Source organism: Geotrypetes seraphini, chromosome 2, assembly GCF_902459505.1.
Source record: "Geotrypetes seraphini chromosome 2, aGeoSer1.1, whole genome shotgun sequence".
Lineage (NCBI taxonomy): Eukaryota > Metazoa > Chordata > Amphibia > Gymnophiona > Dermophiidae > Geotrypetes > Geotrypetes seraphini.
This window is the reverse complement of record NC_047085.1, coordinates 421585325-421597696: the sequence shown is the minus strand read 5'-3', so window position 1 is coordinate 421597696 and position 12372 is coordinate 421585325. Positions and strand designations below refer to the sequence as shown.

The window sequence follows — 12372 nt, the reverse complement described above, 5'->3', positions numbered from 1 at the left end:
TCGGTCAGACTAGGAGCCATTTCCACTGGAAGGGCTTCTGGATAGCACACATTTGCTCCACAGACGAGCTCCAAGCATAACAACGCTGAGGGGCTTCCTTTTATAGTGACATTCACGTGCAATGTTTACCTTTCAAACATACACAGGATAGCACATGTCCAAGCACAAGTCATCTGCCTGTTGTTATCTGTATAAAAAGTATAAAAAATACAGTTAGAGAGGACATCTGTTCTCTCTGTATAACAACCAACAGACACTACAAGATAATACTGAAAAGAACTCAGTTCTAGCCTGCTCCACCTATGAGTCAGGTAGAGAAACGGTCAAAAGAGACAAACAAGTCATGAAATTATACAATGCTGTTCTTAGACTTACAGGCCTTGGACCCTTTCAGGCCTGCAAGTACTGCACAGATGCTATAGTCCAAATATGCCACAAACATAGAGCAACAATGTAGAACCAGCAGTTATTTATTTAAAATCCTTAAAAAGCAGAGAAACAACATTATAACAAGTAGAAATGCCAAGTCCAAAAACGATTGAATATTAGTCCATCAGCTCAGCATGTTTCAGCACATAGTGCCTGGTTCAGAGGCAGAATTTAAAAGTGTAAATTGGACAAATAATCCACCTAAAAATGGAAACAAAGAAAGGTATAAGAATCCTTCGAAAGAGCCATTTTGGTTAAAAAAAATTCCTCTAAGATCAAGAGACACATAGCACCTCACAAAAAACTCAAATTAAATGGAAATTTTTACCAAGGCAGTCGGCTACAGCTCTTGTAAAGTTGTACTTGTGGGATCTTCAGCCCCTAATGTAAGAAATGTTAAAAGTATAGAATAATTTATTAAGAATATATATTGAACAGCACAATTAGGACGCCATTTACAATAAAGAGCTGCTGTGTTATCTTACAGCAGTCATACAGCTCAGAATCAGATTGCCAAACAAGCTGTTAAAACTAATTCATAAATTGAAAAAGTAACCATTGAAAAAGAGGCATTCCTATATCCCTAAGAATAGTTGACTAGAAATAATTCAAATTGTAAAAGCCTCCAAGTCATCTGCATAAAAGATTTACATATCAGAACAACTATAAAAGTGAAAGTAATTTTGAGTTTTTAAAAAAATCCAAATTTCTTTAACCCCCCCTACAAACCCAAACAATGAAATATGGCAGTGTCCAAAAGTGAACAACCATTTTTATTAGAAAAAAACAATTTAAAAAATGTCACGATAAAAAATGCTAATTTTATAAAGATATGTAACCATTAAAAATTCCAGCCTTACCTCAAAACAAATCTTCAGGGGGTGAGAAGAGAACTATAAATCAAGTTAATAAATTAAATGAAGATGTATATTGAATCAGTAAATTTTAAACATTATTTTGATACCAAAAACATTATGATGACATCACTGGAGAGGTCAAGAAAATATGTTAAATGAAGTCTGAATTCCAGGAAATTATCTTATTATATAGACTGTGAATGAGATACGGAAAATGGCATGAATAAAGAAAGCTTTTATGGTGGGTCTGAGAAATTGGAATTATTTACTGGATGATTTGAGGGAATTAATATATCTATTAACTTTCAGAAAAGGTTTATATTTCCAGTTTAAAAATAGAAAACGGATGAATGTCATATCCATAAATAACTCTTAATGCTACTTGTCGCAGGGTAAGCACATCAGATTACTGATTTCTGTTTTACAAACACCTAAACCCAGTGGCTCTTTTTGGTAATCTCATCTCCCAAAATTGACTACTTTTGATATTGATTTGCAACTCACACTTTGCAACAAACCCTCGATTTGCAACTCACACTTTCGCTGCAAATAACCAAATGATGCAAAACTTTTTTTTGTCATTCTTTGACAACTTTGATCAATCAGAATATATCCTCTCCTTAACCATCAGACTTGATTATTGCAATATAGTCTATTTAGGATCATCTTGTTCAAATCTAATACAGTCATTACAAAATTTAGCCATGAGATTATTATGCCATGCCAAGAAACTGGCTTCCTATTGAACAAAATACATATCATTTATAAGTTCCTTGACACTAACTTTTAAGGCCTACAATTGTTGAGTGTGCAATATTTAACAGTGGCTTCTGCGATGAGGCATATTAATGACTGGTTAAGAGGAACTCAGGATTTTTCGATGACATTATTGGAAATCAGTCTTTCTCCCAAGGAATGTTTTAGCTGGATTTTGCATATTACAGCAGGAGGAGCACCAGAAATACTGAAGGATCATATTAAGAACAGCATGTGGAATTTGATGCTGATTATGCAGAAGACACAACTTTTCTGCAGCAATGACTCCCTTTCTCTCAATTAGACAAAATTCTTCCTTTCCTCCAGGTTCACACTCTGCAGTCTTCCAATGATGAGATGCCGCAGAGCCTTGTTATTTATAACAAGTTCTTATCAGTGTTGGCAAATTAAGTCCTTTCAAGAGTTGCAAGTCATATTTTCCTTGCCAGAGGAAGACAGATTAGCTTACCTTCAGCTAAACCATTATGGATGCATTTGTGTGAAGACATTCAAAATACACTTAGTACTGCATTTATGCATGGCTCTCAGAACAGAGTGCTGCTGGCATATCATCAAAGATACTGTGGCAGAGGGAGTAGATTATGTTGTGGATGCTCTCAATGACATCAGAGTCATGATCAAGGTATCAGTATATGCTGTTTCCACCCGCAGGATGCTCTGATAAGACAATGGGTAAGTGATTCATCCTCTAAGGCCACCTTAAGCAGCCTGTCTTTTAACGGGCAGATGGTGTTTGGTAAGGGCGCAGTGTGGCAGATTAACATCCTAAGTCTCTGCCAGACAACAGACCTTGCCAACCTGCTGGGGGAGGCAGGAGCAATTTTTATTCCTCATGATGTTCCCACCAGTATTACACAGGTGTCTCTGTTCAAAGATCTTATCAGGGATCCAGACAGATTTGGCAGTTCCAGATGCCAGCAACCCTCGGGCTCTCATGTCAGCCCTGCCTCCAAGAAGACATAATGACACTAAGATGAGGCACATTGGCAAGAGGCTGTCTGCATTCTAGAGAGCATGGGAGCAAATTTCCTTGGACTGCTGGTTCTAGATCTTATTTGGGAGGGTCACAAAATCGAGTTCTATTGCTCTCTCCTAGATCTGTTTGTGGATTCTCCAGCCAGACAGCTGGAAAAGGAGCCAAGGTTCAAGTGACAGTGCAAAGGCTGGTAGGCATTCAAGTCCTAGAACCAGTACCTGATGAAGAATCGGGCTCTGACAGATACTCCTTATACTTCATAGTGCCCAAAAAGGGCACCGAAGGCAGGAGACCAATTCTGGACCTGAAATCTGTAAATACGGCCCTGAAGATACCATGCTTCTGCATGGAGATGGTCTTTAATTGCAGCAGTGGCACCAGGGAAATTTCTAGCATCCCTAGATTTGATGGAGGTGTACTTCATATCCCCATTTTCCCAGCCCACAGGAGATATCTGAGTTCCATGTGCTGCAAACGCATTTTCAGTTTGTGGCTTTACCCTTTGAGTTGGCAACGGATCTGCGCATGTTTTTGAGGTGGATGGAAACTTATCTCCAGGTGGTCTCCGTAGCCCATCTAGCAGGAGTGGAAAACGTGGAGGGAGAATGGTCACGGTCTCAAAGAGCATTCAACCTCATTGTGCAACGCTGGGAATGTCCAGCAATGGACTTGATGGCGTCAGCTAAAAACACGAATGTGAGTTGCTTCTACAACTGAAGAGATGAGCCAGGAATTGCAGGGTTGGATACGTTGATTCAGTCCTGTTCAGAAGAGAAGCTGCTTTATGGTGGGCCAGGTTATTCACAGAATTTTGACTCACCTAGGACTTGTGATCTTAATAGCCCCAGATTGGCCTTGCCGGTCATGGTATATGGATCTAGTGTGGCTCCAACAGACAGATGCATCAAGCTACCGGTTCATACGGAACTACTTAGTCAGGATCCAATTCACATGGAGAACCCAGATCGCTTTGGTCTTATGGCATGGCTATTGAGCGCTCAACCTTAGTACGCAGAGGATATTCGAAAGTAGTCATTTCTACTCTCCTCTGAGCTAAAAAGCCTTTGACTGTTGCAGCTTATGCAAGGGCCTAGAAGGCTTTTCTGCGCTGGTGTGCCAAAGGTAATGTGGAGCCTTTCAAGATCCAATCTCATTTATTCTGGCATATCTACAGGCTGGACTAGAGAAAGGCCTGGCAGTGGCATCTCTCAAGGTACAGGTTTCAGCCTCTTATGCATCCGAGCTTGAGTGGGAAATGTTTAGCTGGCATCTCATCCAGATGTGGCCAGATTTTTGAAGGGGGTGCTCAGATTGCGATTTCCATTACGCCGGCCTTTCTGACAAGCCCCTTTACATAGTAACATAGTAACATAGTAGATGACGGCAGATAAAGACCCGAATGGTCCATCCAGTCTGCCCAACCTGATTCAATTTAAATTTTTTTATTTTTATTTTTATTTTTTTCTTCTTAGCTATTTCTGGGCGAGAATCCAAAGCTTTACCCGGTACTGTGCTTGAGTTCCAACTGCCAAAATCTCTGTTAAGACTTACTCCAGCCCATCTACACCCTCCCAGCCATTGAAGCCCTCCCCAGCCCATCCTCCACCAAACGGCCATATACAGACACAGACCGTGCAAGTCTGCCCAGTAACTGGCCTAGTTCAATATTTAATATTATTTTCTGATTCTAAATCTTCTGTGTTCATCCCACGCTTCTTTGAACTCAGTCACAGTTTTACTCTCCACCACCTCTCTCGGGAGCGCATTCCAGGCATCCACCACCCTCTCCGTAAAGTAGAATTTCCTAACATTGCCCCTGAATCTACCACCCCTCAACCTCAAATTATGTCCTCTGGTTTTACCATTTTCCTTTCTCTGGAAAAGATTTTGTTCTACGTTAATACCCTTTAAGTATTTGAACGTCTGAATCATATCTCCCCTGTCTCTCCTTTCCTCTAGGGTATACATATTCAGGTCTTCCAGTCTCTCCTCATACGTCTTCTGGCGCAAGCCTCCTATCATTTTCGTCGCCCTCCTCTGGACCGCCTCAAGTCTTCTTATGTCTTTCGCCAGATACGGTCTCCAAAACTGAACACAATACTCCAAGTGGGGCCTCACCAATGACCTGTACAGGGGCATCAACACCTTCTTCCTTCTACTGACTACGCCTCTCTTTATACAGCCCAGAATCCTTCTGGCAGCAGCCACTGTCTTATCACACTGTTTTTTCGCCTTTAGATCTTCGGACACTATCACCCCAAGGTCCCTCTCTCCGTCCGTGCATATCAGCTGCTCTCCTCCCAGCATATACGGTTCCTTCCTATTATTAATCCCCAAATGCATTACTCTGCATTTCTTTGCATTGAATTTTAGTTGCCAGGCATTAGACCATTCCTCTAACTTTTGCAGATCCTTTTTCATATTTTCCACTCCCTCTTCGGTGTCTACTCTGTTACAAATCTTGGTATCATCTGCAAAAAGGCACACTTTTCCTTCTAGCCCTTCAGCAATGTCACTTACATACATATTGAACAGGATTGGCCCCAGCACCGAACCCTGAGGGACTCCACTAGTCACCTTTCCTTCCTTCGAGCGACTTCCATTAACCACCACCCTCTGGCGTCTGTCCGATAGCCAGTTTCTGACCCAGTTCACCACTTTGGGTCCTAACTTCAGCCCTTCAAGTTTGTTCAACAGCCTCCTATGAGGAACTGTATCAAAGGCTTTGCTGAAATCCAAGTAAATTACATCTAGCATATGTCCTTGATCCAGCTCTCTGGTCACCCAATCAAAAAATTCAATCAGGTTCGTTTGGCACGATTTACCTTTTGTAAAGCCATGTTGCCTCGGATCCTGTAACCCATTAGATTCAAGGAAATACACTATCCTTTCTTTCAGCAACACTTCCATTATTTTTCCAACAACTGAAGTGAGGCTCACCGGCCTGTAGTTTCCTGCTTCATCCCTGTGACCACTTTTATGAATAGGGACCACATCCGCTCTCCTCCAATCCCCAGGAATCACTCCCGTCTCCAGAGATTTGTTGAACAAGTCTTTAATAGGACTCGCCAGAACCTCTCTGAGTTCCCTTAGTATCCTGGGATGGATCCCGTCTGGTCCCATCGCTTTGTCCACCTTCAGTTTTTCAAGTTGCTCATAAACACCCTCCTCCGTGAACGGCGCAGAATCTACTCCATTTTCTCGTGTAACTGCCGGACAATCTCGGTCCTTCTCCAGGATTTTCTTCTGTGAACACAGAACAGAAGTATTTGTTTAGCACATTTGCTTTCTCCTCATCACTCTCCACATATTTGTTCCCAGCATCTTTTAGCCTAGCAATTCCATTTTTTATCTTCCTCCTTTCACTAATATATCTGAAAAAATTTTTATCTCCCTTTTTTACATTTTTAGCCATTTGTTCTTCCGCCTGTGCCTTCGCTAAACGTATCTCTCTCTTGGCTTCTTTCAGTTTCACCCTGTAGTCCTTTCTGCTCTCCTTTTCTTGGGTTTTTTTATATTTCATGAACGCCAACTCTTTCGCCTTTATTTTCTCAGCCACTAGGTTGGAGAACCATATCGGCTTCCTTTTTCTCTTGTTTTTATTGATTTTCTTCACATAAAGGTCCGTAGCCATTTTTATCGCTCCTTTCAGCTTAGACCACTGTCTTTCCACTTCTCTTATGTCCTCCCATCCTAACAGCTCTTTCTTCAGGTACTTTCCCATTGCATTAAAGTCCGTACGTTTGAAATCTAGGACTTTAAGTATCGTGCGGCCGCTCTCCACTTTAGCCGTTATATCAAACCAAACCGTTTGATGATCGCTACTACCCAGGTGAGCACCCACTCGAACATTAGAGATACTCTCTCCATTTGTGAGGACCAGATCCAATATCGCTTTTTCCCTTGTGGGTTCCGTCACCATTTGTCTGAGCAGAGCCTCTTGAAAGGCATCCACAATCTCCCTACTTCTTTCCGATTCCGCAGTCGGAACATTCCAGTCCGCATCCGGCAGGTTGAAATCTCCCAACAGCAGAACCTCCTCTTTCCTTCCAAACTTTTGGATATCCACAATCAGATCCTTATCAATTTGCTGCGATTGAGTCGGAGGTCTGTAGACTACACCCACGTAGATAGAAGTTCCATCTTCTCTTTTCAGAGCAATCCATATCGCTTCTTCCTCTCCCCAGGTCCCTTGCATTTCGGTCGCTTGGATATTGATCTTTACATAGAGAGCTACTCCTCCACCTTTATGACCATCTCTGTCCTTCCTAAAAAGATTATATCCCGGTATGTTTGCATCCCATCCATGTGATTCACTGAACCATGTCTCTGTGATAGCAATAATATCTAGATCTGCCTCTAATATCAGGGCTTGCAGATCATGAACTTTGTTGCTTAGACTGCGAGCATTTGTGGTCATCGCTTTCCAGCTATTTTTCAGCGATAATCTCCTTTTTCGTATGGATTTTTGTGTCGTTTCACTTTCCGCTGCAATACTAAGAAATGAGTTGCTGATATTGCTTTTGTTGCAGCCTTTACTACTATCACATCTTTTCTTTTGCCGGGGGTGGTCTCTACATACACCACCCCCACCTTCTAGTTTAAATGCCTAGAAAAATATTGTCTAAATTTCTCTGCAAGGTTTCTTTTTCCTGCTGTAGTAATATGTAGCCCATCAGTGCAATATAGCTTCTTGTCCTTCCATGTATTTCCCCATCCTCCTTCTGAATCTCGCAGTGAAGGCATTGTTTCTGATGGCTATTGTCTCAGTGAGAAGGGTCTTGGAATTATAGGCCCTCTCATGCAGAGAACCATACCTTAGGGTCACAGAGTCAGGAATTGTCCTACTCATGTACCTTCTTTTCTATTGAAGCCTTTCATGTAAACCAAGAAGTCTGTCTACTCACCTTTCAGTCTATGGGTTCGGCCATCCAAGATAAGATATTGCAGAGACTGGACATATGGAGAGTTTTACTCCACTATTTGGAATGGACCAATGACTTTCAACTCTTCAATCATCTTTTTGTTCTAACCAGTCAAGACAAGGCAGACCAGCTTCCAAGAATCTATTGCCAGATGGATTCATATGGCAATTTGGTCGACTTAAATTGCCTGTGGCAAACAGCCGCCTATTTCTCTAAAAGCTTATTCGACTAGAAATGTGGTGGTTTCTTGAGTGGAGGCCAGAGTAGTGCTGCCTGAAGAGATCTGTTGAGAAGCTACTTGGTCTACTTTCCATACCTTTACAAGATTCTACAGAATGGACATAGTGGCTCAGTAGGATGCTTCTTTTGGGTTCTTGGTTTTTCAGGCAGGCTCATCTGTCCCACCCTAGGCATATACCACTGCTTTGATATGTAACCGTCCTAGAGTACAGACTCTTATGTCCTTGCTACAGATTAGGTTCTTACCTGGATAATGTTCTTTCTGTTAAAAGACTGTCTGTACGGTCTGCACTGTCAGTTTTAAGTGTGCCTGCTTCCTGCCTCGGATCAATCTGTAGTCCAGAACTGGAGTTCTTCTCCTGTCATTTGGAAGAACATGTAATCATATATGGTTAATTAAGCAATATGTTGTTGAGTTCCTGAGCTCCATATATGCTTATGTTAGTTGCACACAGCAGGATAGTTTGTTGGTACACTTATGTTATTAGTTTATTCTAATTATTGCTCTTTTTTCATGAGTTGCAGAGTACAACAGAAATGTACTATTTTTTTTTTTTTTTTGGGGGGGGGGAGTTTCCCATGCCCCTCCTCCTGTTTTCTTCTGTTATAGTGGATATTGATTAGTTTGGTACAAACTTTAGAGAGGGCACTATACTCCACTAGTGAAGGAGGAGGAGCTGAAAAATGTGATTGACATCCTTTTGCAAGCAGCTCGCAACCAGAGGTTATTCACCGAGAGTACAGACTCCTATGTACAGATTATCCAGGTAAGAACCTAATCTTCCAAGGTGTTTTGGCTTTTCAGGGGCTGTATTATTCAGCATACTTTTTATGATCAGATGACAATCGGAGCTTTTGTATATTTTAAAAAGATTGTGGCTTAGTCAATTACAAGAAAAAAGACAAAAGCAAAGGGCCTTGACTCATGGAATTCAACACCAATAAAAACAAGGAAATGACATTCTGAAACAAATCAAAACACTGGCTTTTTAAACAGTATTATAGTTTCAGAAGAATGTTAGATTTATTTTTTCTACTTATAATGACTGATCCTTATTCAATATGCTCTCTAGAATCTAATTGCTAATGTAATAACTGTAATAACTGATCCCAATCGTATTGTAGGCCACAATGATTCCTTGTTGAAAATTATGATATATAAAAAAAACTATAAGGTATGGTGGTATGGTAATTTTAAGGGGCCTTAAAGTTAGAATTTTTTTATTTAGTTTTTTTAGCTGCAGAAGAATGAGTGGTAGGATTTGAGTTTTACTTTTCAACCTGTTTATAAAAGGAGAGGGGGAGCAATATTAGAAACATGTTTAACATGTAGGTAAGTTTTGGAACTACCATCATTTTCAAAGTATCAAGTCTACCCCACCAGGAGAGGTGTAAGGGGGACCAGGAGGATAAAATATTTTTAACCTTAGAGATGGATTTAGCAATGAGTAAGGTTGAGGTAGATTTAATATCTCTATCAAAAGGAATGCCCAGATATTTCATGCCAGAGGTGACCCACGTGAAAGGAAATAAGGGGATATGAAAGGGAATGCAAGCATCATTGAATGGCATGAGCTCCGTCTTATCCCAATTTACTTTGTAACCCAACATAGTGGAGAATGAGGAGATTAAACTGACAAGGGATGTAAAGGAAGATTGTGGATTAGAAAGATAAAGCATCAGCGTAAACCGATAATTTTTTTTTTTTTTAATTTATTTATGAATTTTCAATTATAATCAATCAAGTTTAAACTTGTACAGAAAAGCAAGATTCAACAGAGAAACATCCAACATATTAAGTTTCCAAGAAAATAAATTCTATCTTAAATCATGCTCAAGTCCTCATAAAGGATCCAAGATTCACACTAACGGAATTTAAAGCTATCATATTCAAAAAAAGAAAGAAACAGTAATAGGTAGAACTGTAGTAAGGCAGTCCTCTATATATCATGCATCATGAGCTTTCTCCAGTCTTGAAAGAGACAGGAATGTTGTCAGTTGTGAAGGTTCAAAGAAAACAAATTTATGCGACTTATAATGAACGATACATTTGCAAGGGTATCGAAGAAAAAAAGTTGCTCCCAGGTCAGTAATTGCTGGTCTTAACAAAAGAAATTCCTTTCGACGCCTCTGTGTGTGTCCCTGGCCAGATCAGGAAACATTTGAACTTTCAATCCCAGAAATTCCTTGTGTTTATTTTTAAAATATAACTTCAATAGCCATGTTTTATCCAATGTAAGAGCAACTGATAGGAGTAAAGTAGCTGGAATGGCTACTTCCCTGTCTGAGGACTCTATTAAGGCTGATATGTCCAAAGGTTCTTGAATCACTTCTTGATTCGCTTCCTGAGGGTTTTTTTGGTCATTAGTGTCTTTAACAGGCAAATAATAAGCCTGTGTAAACGGTGGCATAGAAGATTCAGGAATTTCAAGTATTTCTACTAGGTAACGTTTGAGCATATCTCTGGGAGTTGCTGTGGAAATTTTAGGAAAATTAATTAATCTAAGATTATTGTTTTTGGAGAAATTCTCAAGTGATTCAAGCTTTCTTCTTAAGTTGGTGTTGTCCTTAATCAATGCGTCCTGTATTACTTTAAAGGATTTATTATTTTGTTGTTGAGTTTCAATCTGTGATTTAATATCAGTAGTTATTTTCTGTAATCCAGTAATCTCCTTATCATGTTCTTTAAATTTTTCTTCCACTTGATTAAATTGAGAAGCTATAGTTTTTGGAATTGTAGCTACCAAGTCCCACAGGGCGTCCAACCTTACCACCTGGGGTTTAACAAGTTGAGGAAATTGTAAATGTAAAGTTTTATGCTCACCCACTGGCAAGTCTTCCAGTTGCTGTTCAGGCTGTGCTAAACCTCCTCCTACAGGTGTTAGTGCCTCAAACTCCATGCTCAGGGTCCCAAGCAAAAGCTGGGAGCTTGAGTCTCCATTCCTCGGATCGAACTCTACTGCCTCTGGAGGAGGAAGCACTCCAACACCCGGAAGCTCCCCCTCCCTCGGGGAACTAGTCATTTGAGGGTTCGGAGGAGGTGCTCTTGCTTCAGGGCTGAAAGTTGTTTCAAGCCCCAAGGAGATCTGCTGCGCGCCGTTCCCTTGCAGTGTCTCCAGCGGGGATAATCGCCCTGTGTCCGCTGACATGCCCTGCATGCGCCGGATAAGCTCCTCTATGCCACCAACTGCGGCGGGAGTCCCGGAAGTCCCGGAACGCCGCAAGGCCCCAGGACGCTTCTCCCTCTCTGCTTCGGCATACTCCAGGTAATTTTTTTTTTTTGTTTTATTTTTTGAAAAGCACTCGTAAAGTCCAAACTTCGAGGAGGTTGTCAGGAGCAAACACACAGACAACCTATTCAGTCGCCATCTTGGAACACAGACAACCCTAAACCGATAATTTAAATTCAAATTAGCAATAGTGATGCCTTCAATGGATGGGGATTGTCTAATAGCAGTCAGTAATGGTTCTAAGACTAAGTTAAAGAGGACCAGGGACATGGGGCACCCTTGTCTAGTGCCTCTGTGAAGAGTGAAGGGGTTAGACACTTCATCATTAACTATTAATTGGGCTATAGGTTTGTTGTACAAAAGTGATATCATGTCAGTAAATTCTGCAGGGAAACCAAAGTGATCAAGAACTTTGAACAAGTATCTCCACTCTACCCTGTCAAAAGCTTTTTCAGTGTCAAGAGAAGCAATCATTAGAGGATGTTGATCAGACAGGGCAGAGTGGAGTACATGGCAAAGTAGTCTGGTGTTGTCTGCTCCATATCTCCCTTTTAAGAATCCAACTTGGTCTCTGTGAATTAAGCATGGCATAATCTTTTCTAATCTAAATAGAAGGATCTTAGCAAATATTTTATAGTCCAAATTTAGTAGAGATATCGGGTGGTAGTTTTTCACCAGGTGAGCATCTCTGTTCGACTTTTGGAGAACGATGATATTAGCTTCTTGAAAGCGGTGGAGGTTGCTCGGAGAAGAGATAAGAGACTGGTAGTATGCAAGCAGGTATTGAGTCAGAAGTGAAGAAAACGATTTGTAAAATTCAGATGGGAGGCCATCCGGTCCCGGAGCTTTCGCTGAGGCCATGGAAGAAACAGCTTTGGTAAGTTCATCAGAAGAAACAGGTTGTTGTAGGAGTTGACGTTGAGAGTCATTCACAGAAG

The 12372-nt window shown here is 40.9% G+C and overlaps 1 protein-coding gene across 8 annotated transcripts in view; it reads left to right on the top strand.

Annotated features, from left to right (window-relative positions):
- Nucleotides 1–12372, top strand: part of ANKIB1 (ankyrin repeat and IBR domain containing 1) — a 280095-nt gene that overhangs the window by 95277 nt on the left and 172446 nt on the right. The window lies entirely within an intron of this gene.